The sequence below is a fragment of the Amblyomma americanum genome, chromosome 1 (assembly GCF_052857255.1).
Source record: "Amblyomma americanum isolate KBUSLIRL-KWMA chromosome 1, ASM5285725v1, whole genome shotgun sequence".
Taxonomy (NCBI): Eukaryota; Metazoa; Arthropoda; class Arachnida; order Ixodida; family Ixodidae; genus Amblyomma; species Amblyomma americanum.
In genome coordinates this window covers 302,117,043-302,131,485 of record NC_135497.1, presented here as the reverse complement: position 1 = coordinate 302,131,485, position 14,443 = coordinate 302,117,043, and the positions used below count along the sequence as shown (strand labels likewise).

The 14,443-nt window shown below is 49.7% G+C and overlaps 1 pseudogene; it reads left to right on the top strand.

Moving 5' to 3' along the window:
* Window positions 1-469: 469 nt before the first annotated feature.
* Window positions 470-12,382, top strand: LOC144119685 (uncharacterized; annotated as a pseudogene).
* The last annotated feature ends 2,061 nt before the right edge of the window (window positions 12,383-14,443 follow it).

The window sequence follows — 14,443 nt, the reverse complement described above, 5'->3', positions numbered from 1 at the left end:
AACAGTCGCGGCAGCTTCACTGTGCGTAAAATTGTCCCGAACCATTTGCTTTAGAACGGCACGCTGACTTTTTAAGCGCGAACAATTCTTAGATGAGGCGTCATGAGGCCCGTTGCAGTTGGAACACTTAAGCACTTGCGCATTACAGGACTCAGCGCTGTGAGCTCCGGCACAACGAGAGCACACTCCCGTGTTTGGGGGCGCTGCGAGCGCGCGATGTGAGCAGACGTGTGTCTCTTCGGCTCCGCCGATTTTCGGCTGGGGCCACGTCCCAAATTATTCTACCCCGGCCAACTTGGCGTCAAACGAGCCGGAAAACGAAGCGGAACACCTGGATTCCGAATTCGTCCAGGCAGGCCGATTTTCTCTAAATTTACGGCCGTTTTTCGACCGACCACGTCGGCGCCGTCGTTAAGCCTAACGACGTCGCCAACGCCTGGCCTCTTGGAATTGGCCCTCCGAGGAGAAGATGGCGACTTCCGCGCAAGAAGTGCGCGGCTACGACCCTGAGGCGATGTTGTGGACCTCGGTGCCCACCACCGGAGATTCAAATTCGACGGTTACTCCCAGAATTCGGAGTCAAGCTTTGCTTCAAGCGGCTGCACGCCGCTCCCAAGATAAAGCCCAGATGGCGGCGTTCGGCGCCGCCCCGGCCGCCGGTTCGTCGGTCGGAAACGTAAACGCTCCCGCGACGCGCGCCACGGGAAGCAAGGACAAGGCGTTCTCGAAGTGGAAGCCGCGTCCAATGCCCAAACCGACACCTGAAGACTACGTCATAGTTATAAAGCCCAGAGAAAGCGTTTCTCTTCACGAGGCGTTCACAGAAACCGGCTACGGCACTGCCATTTCAGCGTACCTCGGGTTGAAACGGGCCCGCGCCATCTCCGTTCTACCCTCACGAGAGCAAAACCTCAGCATTGTGCATACCCCGGACATCGAGGCGGCCGACCAGCTTATCGGGGACTTCGCAGTAAATTCCGACAATGGGTAGATCCCGCTTCGGGGTTACCTAATACAAGACGGCGGCAACATGTGCCACGGCGTGATCGTGCTCCGTAACTCGGACACCACGGAAACTCTTAAAGACCGAGTGTGCTGGCGCGCCGTCACCATCCTGGAAATCCGGAAGTTCGGGACATCCAACAAAGCACGCATCACTTTCGCGGGTAAGGAGAAGCCCAGTTACGTACATTATGACAACATGGTCGTCTCTGTGAGAAACTACTACAAAACTATCCCGGCGTGCGGCCAGTGTGGGGTCGTCGGGCATCGCGCTGATGCGTGTCCAAACCTGCGATCGAACACCTGTGGACTCTGCGGATTCCAAGCTCCGCTAGTGGAGGGGGTGCGGGCTCCTCACAACTGTGTTCCCCGGTGTTCTCTGTGCGGTGGCTCCCATGGCACCAACTCTCGTGACTGTGCAGAAAAATTCCGCACACCCAAGACGAAAAAGAAAAAAACGGCGTCCAAGAAGAAAAGCCGTTATCTTGGGCCTCCCGGCGATCAGCATGGCCAGGAAATCTCCAACACCGAGAACCCACCTACCGGAGGTGCTGCAAAACAACCATCCAAGGTGTCGCCACCACACGGCGGACTGGCGAAACAGTCGACAGAAACGCGCGGTGATACCAGGGCCTGGGTCAACGCAGTCAAAAATGGCCACCAGGTGAGCGGTTCGGGTGGGGCTGCTTCTCTCTCCTCCCTTTCCACTCCTTTTCCAAGGGCGCATAGCGCCGAGCAAGATCAAATAGCAGCACTCAGGGCCCAAAATGAGATGCTGCTAAAGAAAAATAACGAATTGGAATCTAAAATCAACCAGTCTTCTTCTCCCCCCTCGCCTCCCGCGGCTGAGGTAATGGAGAGTGAGCTCGTGGTACCGAAGGTGGTAACAAGTTTGGAGGCCGCATTCGAGGCCCGCCTCAGGGCCACAGAGGCCCGATTCGCCGCTATAGAAAATCAAATTTCAATGATGGTAAACGCCATCTCCAAATTGCAAGAGACAATCTCCGCGATGATTGCCCAACAAATTGCGAATTCCTTGCGCTCCTCGCGCAGGCCCGGGGATCCCTTACCCGGCCGCCCTCACAAAACTTCTTGACGCACCCCCGAGGTAGCCGACGACGACAACTGCTCACTCTCTGGTATGGAGGATACCCCCCTTCCTGCGAGTGTTGGCTCCGGAGCAGTGTCAGTACAACCCCTCCTCAATCTAAATGACCATGGCGAGTAGCCCTAAGATCAGGCGCTCCCCAAGAACCAATTCGGCCACCCCCATCCAAATTGTCCAGTGAAACTGTCGGGGCTTCCGTTCTCGCGCAAAGAGGGCGGATCTCCGACTTTACCTTTCAACTTTCGATTCTCTTCCCGCGGTGGTTGCCCTCCAGGAGCCAGGGAGTGGCGTCACCCTCACAAATTACATCCCCTTTCAGCAGGACCCCTCTTCCTGCATCTGCGTGCATAAAATTTATACGGCTAATCTAGTTGACTTGGAACTTTACACAGAATATTCCTATGCGATGGTGACACTTCTTCCGCTCAAGAAACAGGATGCACCACTCCACGTACTCAACATATACTGTTCCCCCAAACTCAAAAATGTAACGTTCGCAGCACTCTTTAGCCGCGCTCTAAAGGCTGCGGGCAGGGACCCCCTGGTGATTGTGGGCGAATTCAACGCCCACAGTACACTATGGGGATACGTGCGTGAAGAGAAGCGGGGACGCAAGCTAGCGGAACTCGCGTCCACACTGGGCCTGACTTATCACACTGACCCTGCATATCCAACGCGGCTGGGTAATTCCGTGACACGGGATACATGTCCGGATCTCACCTTTACCAAAAACATTGTACACGCAGAATGGATCAACACCGAGGAAACCCTCGGTAGTGACCACTGCCTTATCAATACCACCGTAAGGACTAAACCATTGGCAAGACCCCACGCACAAGCTCGGCTTCCAGACTGGAATAAGTTCCGGCAAAACTACATCAATTCGGCGTCTATCCACGAACAAGGCTACCACGCGTGGGCACAAGGATTGGTTACACACCTTCGTTCGTCGGAAACACAAATTCAGCTCTCGGAGGCGACTCCGGAGGTGGACAACCACCTTCTGCACCTCTGGGAGGTGCGGCACAGCCTCGTCCGCAGATGGCGCCGCCAAAAACGTAACAGAAAGCTCAAAATTCGTATCGCCGAGGTCACCCAGCGAGCGGCAGAGTACGCGGCCCAACTCGCCGACTTGAACTGGGTCGACCGCTGCAACACGGCGGCCAGACAAATGTCGAGCCGGAGCACGTGGCGCCTTTTCCGCGCCCTAATTGACCCGACTCAAACCCGCGCCGAGACACAAAAACATCTCCAACGAGCTATTCATAGCTTCGATGGAAATACATCAAAATTAGCATGCAAACTGCGCGACCAGTATCTTTGCACTAAGCAGGACCCCGGAGGACCCGCGTTCTCGTATGCAGGTTCAGAGAAGCGAATCTGGATCAACCGTTCCAGTTGCATGACCTCAAGGCGGCCCTAGCTAAAATGAAACGAGGAACGGTACCGGGCAGGAACAAGATAACTGTGAAAATGCTTGCTAATCTCCCCGATCCCGCCTACGAAACCCTCCTCGCTTTCATCAACTCGAACTGGCTTGGTGAGGCACCTCTACCAATTGAATGGAAGACCGCCCTGGTAACTTTCATTCCGAAAGCCGGCAAAGCCATAAACACAGACAACCTCCGCCCCCTCTCCCTCACGTCTTGCGCGGGAAAGCTGATGGAGACCATGGTGCGGGATAGGCTGTCTGGGTTTCTGGAAAATGAACATACATTCGCAGACACCATGTTCGGTTTCCGCCCGCAGAGGTCCGCTCAAGATGTTCTGCTTCAACTTGACCGAGAAATTCTCAACCCTGTCGAATATCCCTTCAACGATAAGGCAGTACTCGCCCTTGACTTGAAGGGGGCTTTCGACAATGTCACACATGAAATCATCCTGCAACATCTCTCCCAAACGAACTGTGGACATAACACGTTTCAGTACATCAAGCAATTTCTCTCGGATCGACGAAGTTTCATCCGAATACAAGACGAAGAACACGGCCTATAAACTGGGAACGAGAGGAACCCCACAGGGTGCGGTCCTCTCGCCATTACTTTTCAATCTGGCCATGATGAAACTCCCGGCTCAGCTGGCGAAGGTCGAAGGCCTCCAGCACGCGCTGTACGCCGACGACATAACCATCTGGGCCAAACACGGATCGGTTGGAGACATTGAGGCCAACCTGCAGCAAGCGGCGGAGTGGACGTTACTTGAATTAATGAAAACAACGTGATTTGTTGTGCACAGTCGACGCCGACGGCTGCTACCGGCTGCCTTCATCACATGCTCTGCAGACCGTGTCACATATCGGCACTTCCCCCTTATAGTACTCTATAGCTCGCGCCCTGCGACGTACGCAGTCGTCGCTTTGAGGTAACTGTGGCCAAAACTACGCTCGACAGCTGTTTTCACACGCTAACGCTTGAGAATTCGCTCTCCGCAATCGCCGAAATCGTACACACGAATCCTGCGTACTCGGAAGTCCTCGTCACGAAAGGGGCTGGCGGTCCACCATCGGCCAAAATTCAAGCAGGAGTTTTCCGCTGATTAGTAAGAGAGTGTGAAGATATTAAATGCAGCCACTCGTTTCGTTTTTTGGTAGCTATAAGGTTCACAACGGCATATTTTCGGGCCCTCTATTCACCGGGCGTGAAGCTTTCGTTCGGCTGCACAAGCCCAGGCGACGGCGGCGAGCGACGAGCGGCACCGTCGTGCGGCGTTTTATACCCATATTGCTCAATCGCCGCGCCGATAGGTTCTATGGGCAGGGACCGAATGAAAGCATCTTCGCTGGTGCATGCACATCGCGTATGTCGCCATGGCTAGCATGGTCAAGTTTAATGAGTTTAGACTTCTTAAGTTTATATAATGTCACACGAGCTAGTCTCCTACCACACTATGCCAGTTCCCACTAAGTTCCCTCTTTACACTATACTGCGATACGGGGTTGTTGGTCGTGCTGGCGTCGTCGTCGGTCTAGCTTGATAGACCAGAGCGTCAGCGATGGCATTTACATGCCGACCAGCCAACTGACCTCCGATCGCCGTCCCATCGGCCTAGTGTAGCCGGACCCTATACCTATGCCGAAGAATAACTGTGCAACTATTATTAACGCTTTTGCGGCACCAGTCACTCATTGGGAACCACTGCTACTTCGGTCGCCCGCGGAAATACAGGGGACAAAAGACCTCGCTGCGCACATTGCAGCAACGAGCGCAGACGACGCTGCTCCCTGTATGCCCTGGTGACGTCACAATAACATTCAATATGGCGGTCGCTGCCGATTAGAGTTCATCGTTCTGAATTTTGATGGCATTTTTTGGAATATAGAGCGCGTCCAGGGCTGCCGAATTTCGAAATTTGAATCATAAGCTCTTGTATTAGTTACTGAGGCACAAAACTGCAATACGAAGAACGACCATATCATGGCCCCTTTAAGGCGGATCTCGTGTTCCCTCCAATTATTCTTGGCAAGGAATGCAAAAAATTCGCGATTATTTAAACTTCCAAAAAGTGGCCCCGGGCTAATCTGATCAAGTACAGATCAGGAGAATGTCTTTCGATGTAGTTGTGTGCAGCCTACGTGTGCATGCCTGATGTTATACGGGTGTTCGCCCTAATATTTTGTTACCGCTTTAGTTGGCGATGTTCCCGGCGCGGCAAGCTGTGTTCTCAGTACGCAAGCTGGAAATTTGAATCAGTGGCATAACTCTATGCTTGCACGTTTCGTTTCAGGTCTTCAGCAGCAGGGCAGACCGGTCGCACCCTTTTTTCTTTTTTGTGCGCAGTGACATTCAGGGGTATTTTATGCATTTTCTTGTTTTGCTTGTACTTTGAAATAAAGGTACTTGTGCTTATTGCATCATTGCGTTGTTTTATTTACAATTGGCGCACAGTAAATGAAATGACTCCATTTCCTGTGAGCAATAGGGGCAGGGAGTAACAGTAAGCAAATAAGGGAGTAATTATTCAGCCTATATGGCTGCTCGTATGTGGATACAAATAGGCAAACTGTCTAGACAGTTCCTGTGCTGATCTTCTTGTTTAACATTACTTCTATGATATAATGGTCATTCCCGTAGACTTCCCTAGTACATCTCCATTTGGCATCTTCCACCGAGTCGGATAGGGTTAGATCAGTGTTAGTGCCCGCCTGATTACTTCCTTCTTTTCTTGTTTTAATGCCTTCTGGGTTCAGCAAACTTGACTCCAGTTCTTCTCTGTCATTTAACATTTTTCTTTTGGCGTCAATCTTTTCATACCCGCCTCTGGTGTGGCTGGCGTTGAAAACTCCAATGACAATTAGGGGTTTCCTGTTTGCTATTCTCATGGCTATATTTAAGCAAGTCGCAAATATTGTATTTGTTTGCTGAGGCCTGCTGTATATATTTAGGATGAAGACGCTCCCTCTGTTCTTTTTCCAGCTGATGCACTCGACCGGAACTGCGATTACTTCCTTGTTTTTAACCTCAGGCTGTATGGCCGCTGTATTACTTTTGACCAGTATGATAACTCTGCTTTTCCTTCCCAGACCGTCATCGAAGGTCTTGTACCCGGAGAGTTTTGCAGGTCCACTTGTTTCTTGCAGAGCTTTTGCCATCGGTGCCTGATTTCTGGTTCTCATGAATTGTTGTACTATTTATGGCCTTCTTATTCTCAAAGCTTCTACAGTTTACTGCCATATCACGGATTCCTTATTGCTCCTGTCCATGATTATCTACAGGGGGTCCTAGCCTTGCTATGATATACTCCTCGAAAGCTTGGAGTTTGGCCGTGTGCTTTGTTAGTCTGAAGTCCACGATCTTTGCGATCTTCTGCTCCATCTTGGAGAACATTTCTGTGATCTTTTCCATAAATCTTTCTTGATCATCTATGGTTACGTATCCAGCTTCTCCCTCCTCTTTCGTTGCCTTTCTCTTTGGCGGCCTGGCTTGTTCCACCACCATGCCATCCTCCCTGGGGGTCAAAGGTACTTGAACAGTGGGTGGTTTCACTTTTCTTTCTCCACCTTCTTTCAAGGTCTTCGCCTCGATTCTCAGCTTGTTGTTTTCCTCTCTGAGGGTCCTTAGGTCTTGTTTCAATATCCTCATTTCTTCCTTCATTACGCTGACCACGTCTTGCACGGCAGCGGTGGTGTCTCCCGGCTTGCTTGCGTTCTGGTTTTTTACGATAAAAGCGAAGGTCACGCCATTGTTTCCATGAAGCATGTTTTCATTTGCTATCCACCTCATGAAATCGTTTTAGTTTTTCATGCTGGTGTTATATGTGCTACATTTCACTACTCACAGCATCTTTCTTTTCCAGTTATATAATAAACATTGATCTGCGCTTTTTGAATGAACCCTCGTTTATTCAAGGAATATCACTAAGTGATGTTGACCCTACCGACGAACAAACGCACTGAGAATAAGACAGAGCACTCATGAATCAAGGAATAAGAAATACAGACTACCTGCTGGGAATGGGAAGTTATATCGTGGGGACGCAAATTTTCTGGCGCTTTTATTTTTTGTTCACTGATTTCAAGTACTGAAATTCAGGAAGCTCATTCGAAGCTTTCGTCCCTGGATTAAAACTAGCAGAGATTTCCGGGCGCATACGAATGCACGCCCGCAACTGGTTCTCGTCGCCGTAATTCGTGGTACGACATAGTATGCAATAGGCATTCCTCGCTACTTTCTGCACGTTTCTCTGAGTGGAAATCGGCCGTATTTCGAAGGAGGCGAAATGCAAAGACGTCCGGGTAGTGTGCGATGTCAGTGCGCGTTGAAGAACCCCATGTGGCCTAAATTAATCCGGCGCACTGCTCTACGGCGCCTCTCGTAATTCACGTATCGCTTCTGTAGTAAACACCACAATTTACATCTTTCTTTACTGCCATCCCCACCGTCACCACCTGCGGGACTCTGCTTCAAATATTCCTGTACACTGTTATTTTACGCTCGTGATCTGCACATTATATTATCATTTAGAACGCGGCTTTATGATTTTTTTATTTCGAACATCAAAGCTATGTTTAGGGATATAACAGAAACGTTAAAAATATCCCAATGCTTTGCATCTGGACATTGTAGCGTGGCTCATTTTGAAATGTCAGCGTTTCAGATCTCTCGTAGGCGAGAGGAACTCTCGTCTTCATCCCTCTGAAGATCTGGGCCCAAAGTGGTGCTAGAGAGCCACACTTCAGGATCCAGATGCAAGCCCCTCAGCCTGCATATTTTCGACAAAGGCTGTATGCACACCTTCGATATTAAATAAGACTGCGGGCGCACTTTAGTTTGCGGCGCCGGCGTGTTCGCTGTAAAACTGAGAGGGAGAGAAATACTTCATTACAGGTAAAATAAAGGCGCTGTATGCACTTTGCCGCCAAGTGGAAAAGAGCCTACTGCTCGGCGTGAGCTGCCGCAGCCCCGCCCACCAGTGAGAAAAGGGAAGATTGGGGGCAGGCACATGCCCCAACCGTCCCATCGCAAGCCTACCTTCATTAGGAAGCGTCGTCTCGCGGAGGCTGTAGCTGGCCAAGTCCAAAGCAAGCGTTTTGCGTCACACAGTTCAGGCGCAGCACCACAATGGGGACAGTCGTAAGTTAGTTCTAAGCGTCTGTCACGCCAGCGATGACGCACAGAGGGAGTCTGGGCCGCTCCTTCCCGAATCCTGCGCACGGATAGCTCCTCCTCCTCCCGAGTGAGACTACGGGGGAGAGGGTACGAACACGGAGGAATTAGAGCCCGTGTTCACTGACGCAAAGCTTGTTTCTCGGAAACATGGGACAGGAACGGATCTGGGGGAAGAGGGGAAAGTGCCAGATGTCTGATGTGTCAAGGTGTGTGTTTGTATCCGCATGAATATTATGCGCATCGTGATTATGGCCGCGAATCCAGTGTATGCGCACAGGACAGGAGTAATATTTGTAGAGTTGGGGTATGGATTGTTTAATTTGGAATGTGCGCCGGACAGCTTTGAGCGGCTATACGCGGGCAAGGGAATCAGTGTAAATGTGGACAATACCGAAAGTGGGTACGAGCGGAAGGGAAGCCATTGCACTGTGTATCGCTTGAAGCTCTAAGGCAAGGCGAGCGCAAGAATCCGCTCTATATGTAGCGCGGGAGTTCAGATGAGGATGGGAGGGACTGTAAAGCTGCGGTAACTCCCTGCAGTGCTATATGTGTTGCATCGGTATATATTGCACCCTGGAGGTAGATGCGCGGCTAATATTGGCGGCGAAGCAGAGAGGCGATTGTCTGTGAGTTGACAGGTTGACCAACGAGGAAGAGTCTATAAACGATGAAGCTGAAGCGACATCTTGTGCGCTCTATTCGCCTCACGCTGGTCGATGGTACCCGCTTAATGTAAATTGTGTTAAATTGAGCGTAGTCTTGCACAATGGGTATGGGTGTAATACGATGGAGATAAGTTAAGGAGCGCATAGCCTCCCGATTGATTGCTTCAAGGGAACCTTGCTGTCGACGTATGAGGCGATGAAATTTGGCCTGGTACACTATTCGCAGCTTGAGAATAGAGCGCACAAGCTGACGAGCAGTCTCAGAACGTGTTCCGCAAAGCATATAGCTATGCATCCTATCTGACCGAGAGTAGCGGGAGGCGATTTACGTGTCGTGTTTAGCCACGGATCCCCAGTCCCGTATGTATAAAGTATAAGACCTAGAACACACACACTTTCTACTTAGCAGTTCATACAGGGAGGACGTTAAGATTTCTCCCAACCGATTGTCCATCTGAAGGAAGTGTATAAACCGACCGACTTTCAATCGCAGCGGAACTCCCTCTCGGTGATGTGCTCAGCCTTACCTTTCGTCTATAGTGTTCTGTCGCTCTGTCTTTTTGCGATTTGTTTCGTGGCGTTTCCTAAAAGCTTTTTAAATATTTAGTTCATCTAAACAGAACATATTTTCAACGTAATAAACACCATGAAAATATGTGGCGATGGCGTAGTGGTCTGAAGCAGCGGCCAGCGGAACGGAGTTTAGTGCCGCCGCTCGTTAGGATCCCTTTCCCCCAGCTATGAAGTTTTCCTTCGCTAGTGTCTTACAAATATTCGATGCCGGCTTTCCGCGGCAGTAAGTCTCTTATGCTGTCTCTTAAGATAAAAAAAAATATTCAGGTTACTTGAAGACTAAACGGTTCACAAAATACCGCATTTGGACTGAATAATGCACTGTTACGTCACTAACTCCTTGACTCTGGACTGAACGACTCCCATGGATTTGTGAATGTAGAGAATTGACCAAATCTACCGCAGTAGAAGTCTAATGTGATGCATTGGTACCCAAACTTACATCACATGATATATCAACCGAAGTAAGCTAGTTCAGGTCAAGGAAAAGCAATGAAAGTCAAGATACACCATGCAAAATCAGGACTAATGGGGCTAGCGCATGATAATTCGTGGTTAACCCCAAGGTAAACCACCCTTAATTTTTTGCTCGCATGTCTACGCATTACCCGAACGCAGAATGTCAATTCCCTACTATGACTGCAAGAAATTTGGTTCATTAAATAGGCGCGCGATTAGCTGGTCACACGTCTATCCTCAAAAATTAAACCAAGAGATGTTCCCGTTCAGGTGTCCAACGATATACGAGACAGATACTGCGCCATTTCGCTTCCCCAAAAAACAATTATTATTATTATTATTATTATTATTATTATTATTATTATTATTATTATTATTATTATTATTATTATTATTATTATTATTATTATTATTATTAATATTATTATTATTATTATTATTATTATTATTATTATTATTATTATTATTATGTTCCCGTTATTTGCAGAGCAGCTCAACTTTTCTTTTTGTAGCACCTTGTACAAGGCCGAGCCAGAGATTATTCAGACCAAGGTGGTTAAGCTGCTGCATTATTTCCATAGTAAAACTACAATGTTTGGCTTTGCCCGCCCATTACGGCACCACTTTCCTATTCCGCAATCCAGCGAAAATAGAAAGATACGGCTCTACTGAACTCCTCAACGTATGAATGGAAAAATCCAACACTAGTGCCGCCAAAAGGCTTTGATTGGACAGTGGAATTTCGCAGAAGCATTTTTTTACGCTGCAGCCAGTTCTTTGAAACCTCAATGAGCTGAAATCGAACTTCAGTTCGGGAAGCAATGCTTAGAATTTGGGAATTCAACAGCCTTAAATGTATAATATCTACATGTTTTTCTATACTCTCTGATGTTCAGACAGACTCGGAGCTGATATTGCAAATTCTGACCGTGATACCACGGTTCCCGTTGGACCGGCGGCCACCCGCACGGCCCTACCAGACCAGCGCCTCAATGTTAGCACATTATACAGGGTGTTCCACCTAAAACTTAACACAAATATTATAAACAGGCTTTTTGAGTTAGAAGAGCTCTGTTTTCGGTAGGCATTGTCAGTGGTGTAGTAAATCACGGCGACGGAGAAGGCGTGCGGCTCCCCGTCTTTCCTATTCGCCTCGTGCATCTCCAGACTGCAGAAACTGCGTCTTCCCAGGGAACCTTCTCCCTAATAACTAGCGCTTTAGAACGGGAATCCATAACACGCTGCAGAGACAAAAAGTATTAGCTTTGAGAATACGGCCGAAGGGTATTTACACTCGGCGGCGGCGGCTTCGGCCAGTCGGAGGAGTTGCAGCTAGGTCTCCGGGCCGGAGCTCTGTAGTAAGGCCTCCCATTGGTCTTTGGTAGTAAGGCCTCCCATGTGTCGTCCCTCCAGAGGGCATGAAGACATTCCCCTAGTATATGGTCCAAGGTGGCCCTAAGTTCGAAGTTTGCGCATTTTTCTGAAAATTGACCTCGGCACATAAGACTCAATAGGGCCGGGTTTGTAGATGTGCAAGTTTGTAACTGGAGGCAGCGATGGCTTGGTATCTGATTAAGGATCTATCCGCTGGAGGAAGTTTAGCTAATGGCCTACCACCACACCCACTTCCATCTGTTGGCCTGGACTGCAAGGAGCGCAGCCTCCTCCTGAGAGACAGGGTGCCAGGGTGGGCTTTCCACAACACCGGCTCCCGCCTCTTTCGCCTTGGTTTCACCGCCTCCCTTTAGTGCACACTCTGCAGTGACCCAGCGGAGACAGCCCAGCATCTCCTATGTGGGTGCCCTGCCTTCGTGCCTGCCAGCACCATCATGGAGGCGGGTTATCGCTCCTTGGTCCTCCCCAGCTGTTCAGTGGAACAAGTTCTGTTGCCCAGCGGCCACGATCCTGCCAAGGCCTTCCGGCACCTCCTCTCCTTCCAGGAGGCCACAGGCCTCTCTGGACGCCTCTAGGCCTGAGGGGGAAGCACATGCCAACTGGCTTAATAATTGCTGCTGCGCGCCTACCTTCTCCTTTCAATTTTCTCCCCCTCCCCCACCTCCTTCTATGACACGCTGGCAGCGGGCATGGAGGCTAGCCCTCCTGTACACATGCCCGTGTACACCCTCGCACTTTTCATCCCTCCATCATCCACAGAAGAAGAAGGGATTGAATGTTCCAACACTGAAGCTGTATGTCGCCATTGTATTGAATAACTGTGCCCACGATGCTTCTTGCAAGTGCAGCAGTTTCCCATGAATTAGAATAAAGCGAAGTGAGGTCATTTGGTCGATTTCCTTATTCCCGCTGGGGATGACCTGTTTTGCGCGGCCATATATCAAGGCAACCTGGTTTTGAGCAGTTGCTGCGGTGACCTCGAGTAACGCACTCACGGGGCAGTCCGCGTGGCACCAACGAAAGAAAATTTATTTAAAAAACTGTGGCTCCAATACACACTGTGAAGGTGATTGGACTGCGAAGCTATGCTGTTTTCATTCAATTTTTAGCCTGACGTTTTTTGCTTACGAGCAGCAAGGGAAAACGCAACCATAATCCTATCCGGGAAACACATTCGGAGAGAAGCAACTTGCTTCCTGTGGTTTGCAAGCGCCGTTATGGTACATTTTGCGGTGTGCACCTCATGCAAGGGCTTTTAATTACGTCAACCCCTTTCGAAGCAGCCACCAACCTAATGTTTACCGGAATGCATTGTTGTAATTGTCGACACCGCTTGCCGGAATTATTCGTTCAATTACGGGGCGGTTTCGGTGTCCACTGAGTTATGTGAGTCATACAGGGGTGACTTCCCCTCCTTAAAACTGATTTTCATTCAAGATCCCCAGGTGGTCGAAATTATTCCGGAGTGCTCCGCAACGGCACCTCTCTCTTGCTTTCTTCTTTCACTCCCTCCTTTATACCTTCCCTTACTGCGCGGTTCAGGTGTCTAACGATATGAGACAGATACGGCGACATTTACTTTCCGCAAAAACCAATTATTATTAATAATTCATTTTCCTTGCCTTACGGCGCGGTTTGGGTGTCCACCAAGATATGTGCGCAGGGGTCACTTCCTTTCCTTAAATTTTCCTACGGGTCGGGCATCGCGCCGAACGGACGATTGCATTCCGTTCGTGGACCCCTTGACAACGCTGCAACGCGCTGTCGCGTCCCGCTCTTAAAACCGGAGCTGTTCTTTTAAGTTTTTTGGCTTTTTTAGTTACTCGATTTTCTTTAGTTGCTTTTTACTTTATTTATTTGTATTTTTACATTTTTCATGAATATACAAAGCAACGTGTATAACGGTGATGGTATAGCTAAGATGGAACTGCGCACAACAAACGATTGGCCTCATACAGCGGATTGTGTACAGAGTACACGGCATGAGAGGGCCGTGTGAAAGAACCCAGAGACTGCAAACGAAGCTGCCATAGCACTGGTTTCTGTACGCAGAAAAGCATGGTGTATCATCAGTGATTCCAAAGTTGCCATACTAAATTTCAGCAGGAATCGGGTCTCGCCCCAGACGAATACAATTCTAAGCCGTCACGTAACAGACCGATCTGGACACCTGCAGCACATGCATCCCTACCTAGTAATGAGACGGCCCATGGCTTCGCCTGAGTCTTTCACTTTCGTGCGGACCCGAGCGAGGTGGTCTTCACCGACAGGGATCGCATGCTGGAATGCAGAGAAATTGCACAGCACTATCTTTTGTAACTACCGACACACACACTCCCCTCACCCCTGACAATAGCCCACTATCATTCCTCCTTCCCCACTCCTGCCTGCACATTGTGCCCAGAACCATTCGCCTCTTCTCTCCACATACTCTCCCTCTGCCCGGCTGACCCTCCCCAGCGTGGCCTAGAGGACCTCAAGACCTGGGAGGATTGGGATACCCTGCTTCGCTCGGAGGGCTCGGCCGTGCAGACAATCGCCACCGGCCGGGCTGCCAGTGTTATGGACCTTAGGGACATAAACAATTGAGTGCAGTGTGGTCGTGCGGAGACCCAGGGGCGTGCCCCGACTTCCTC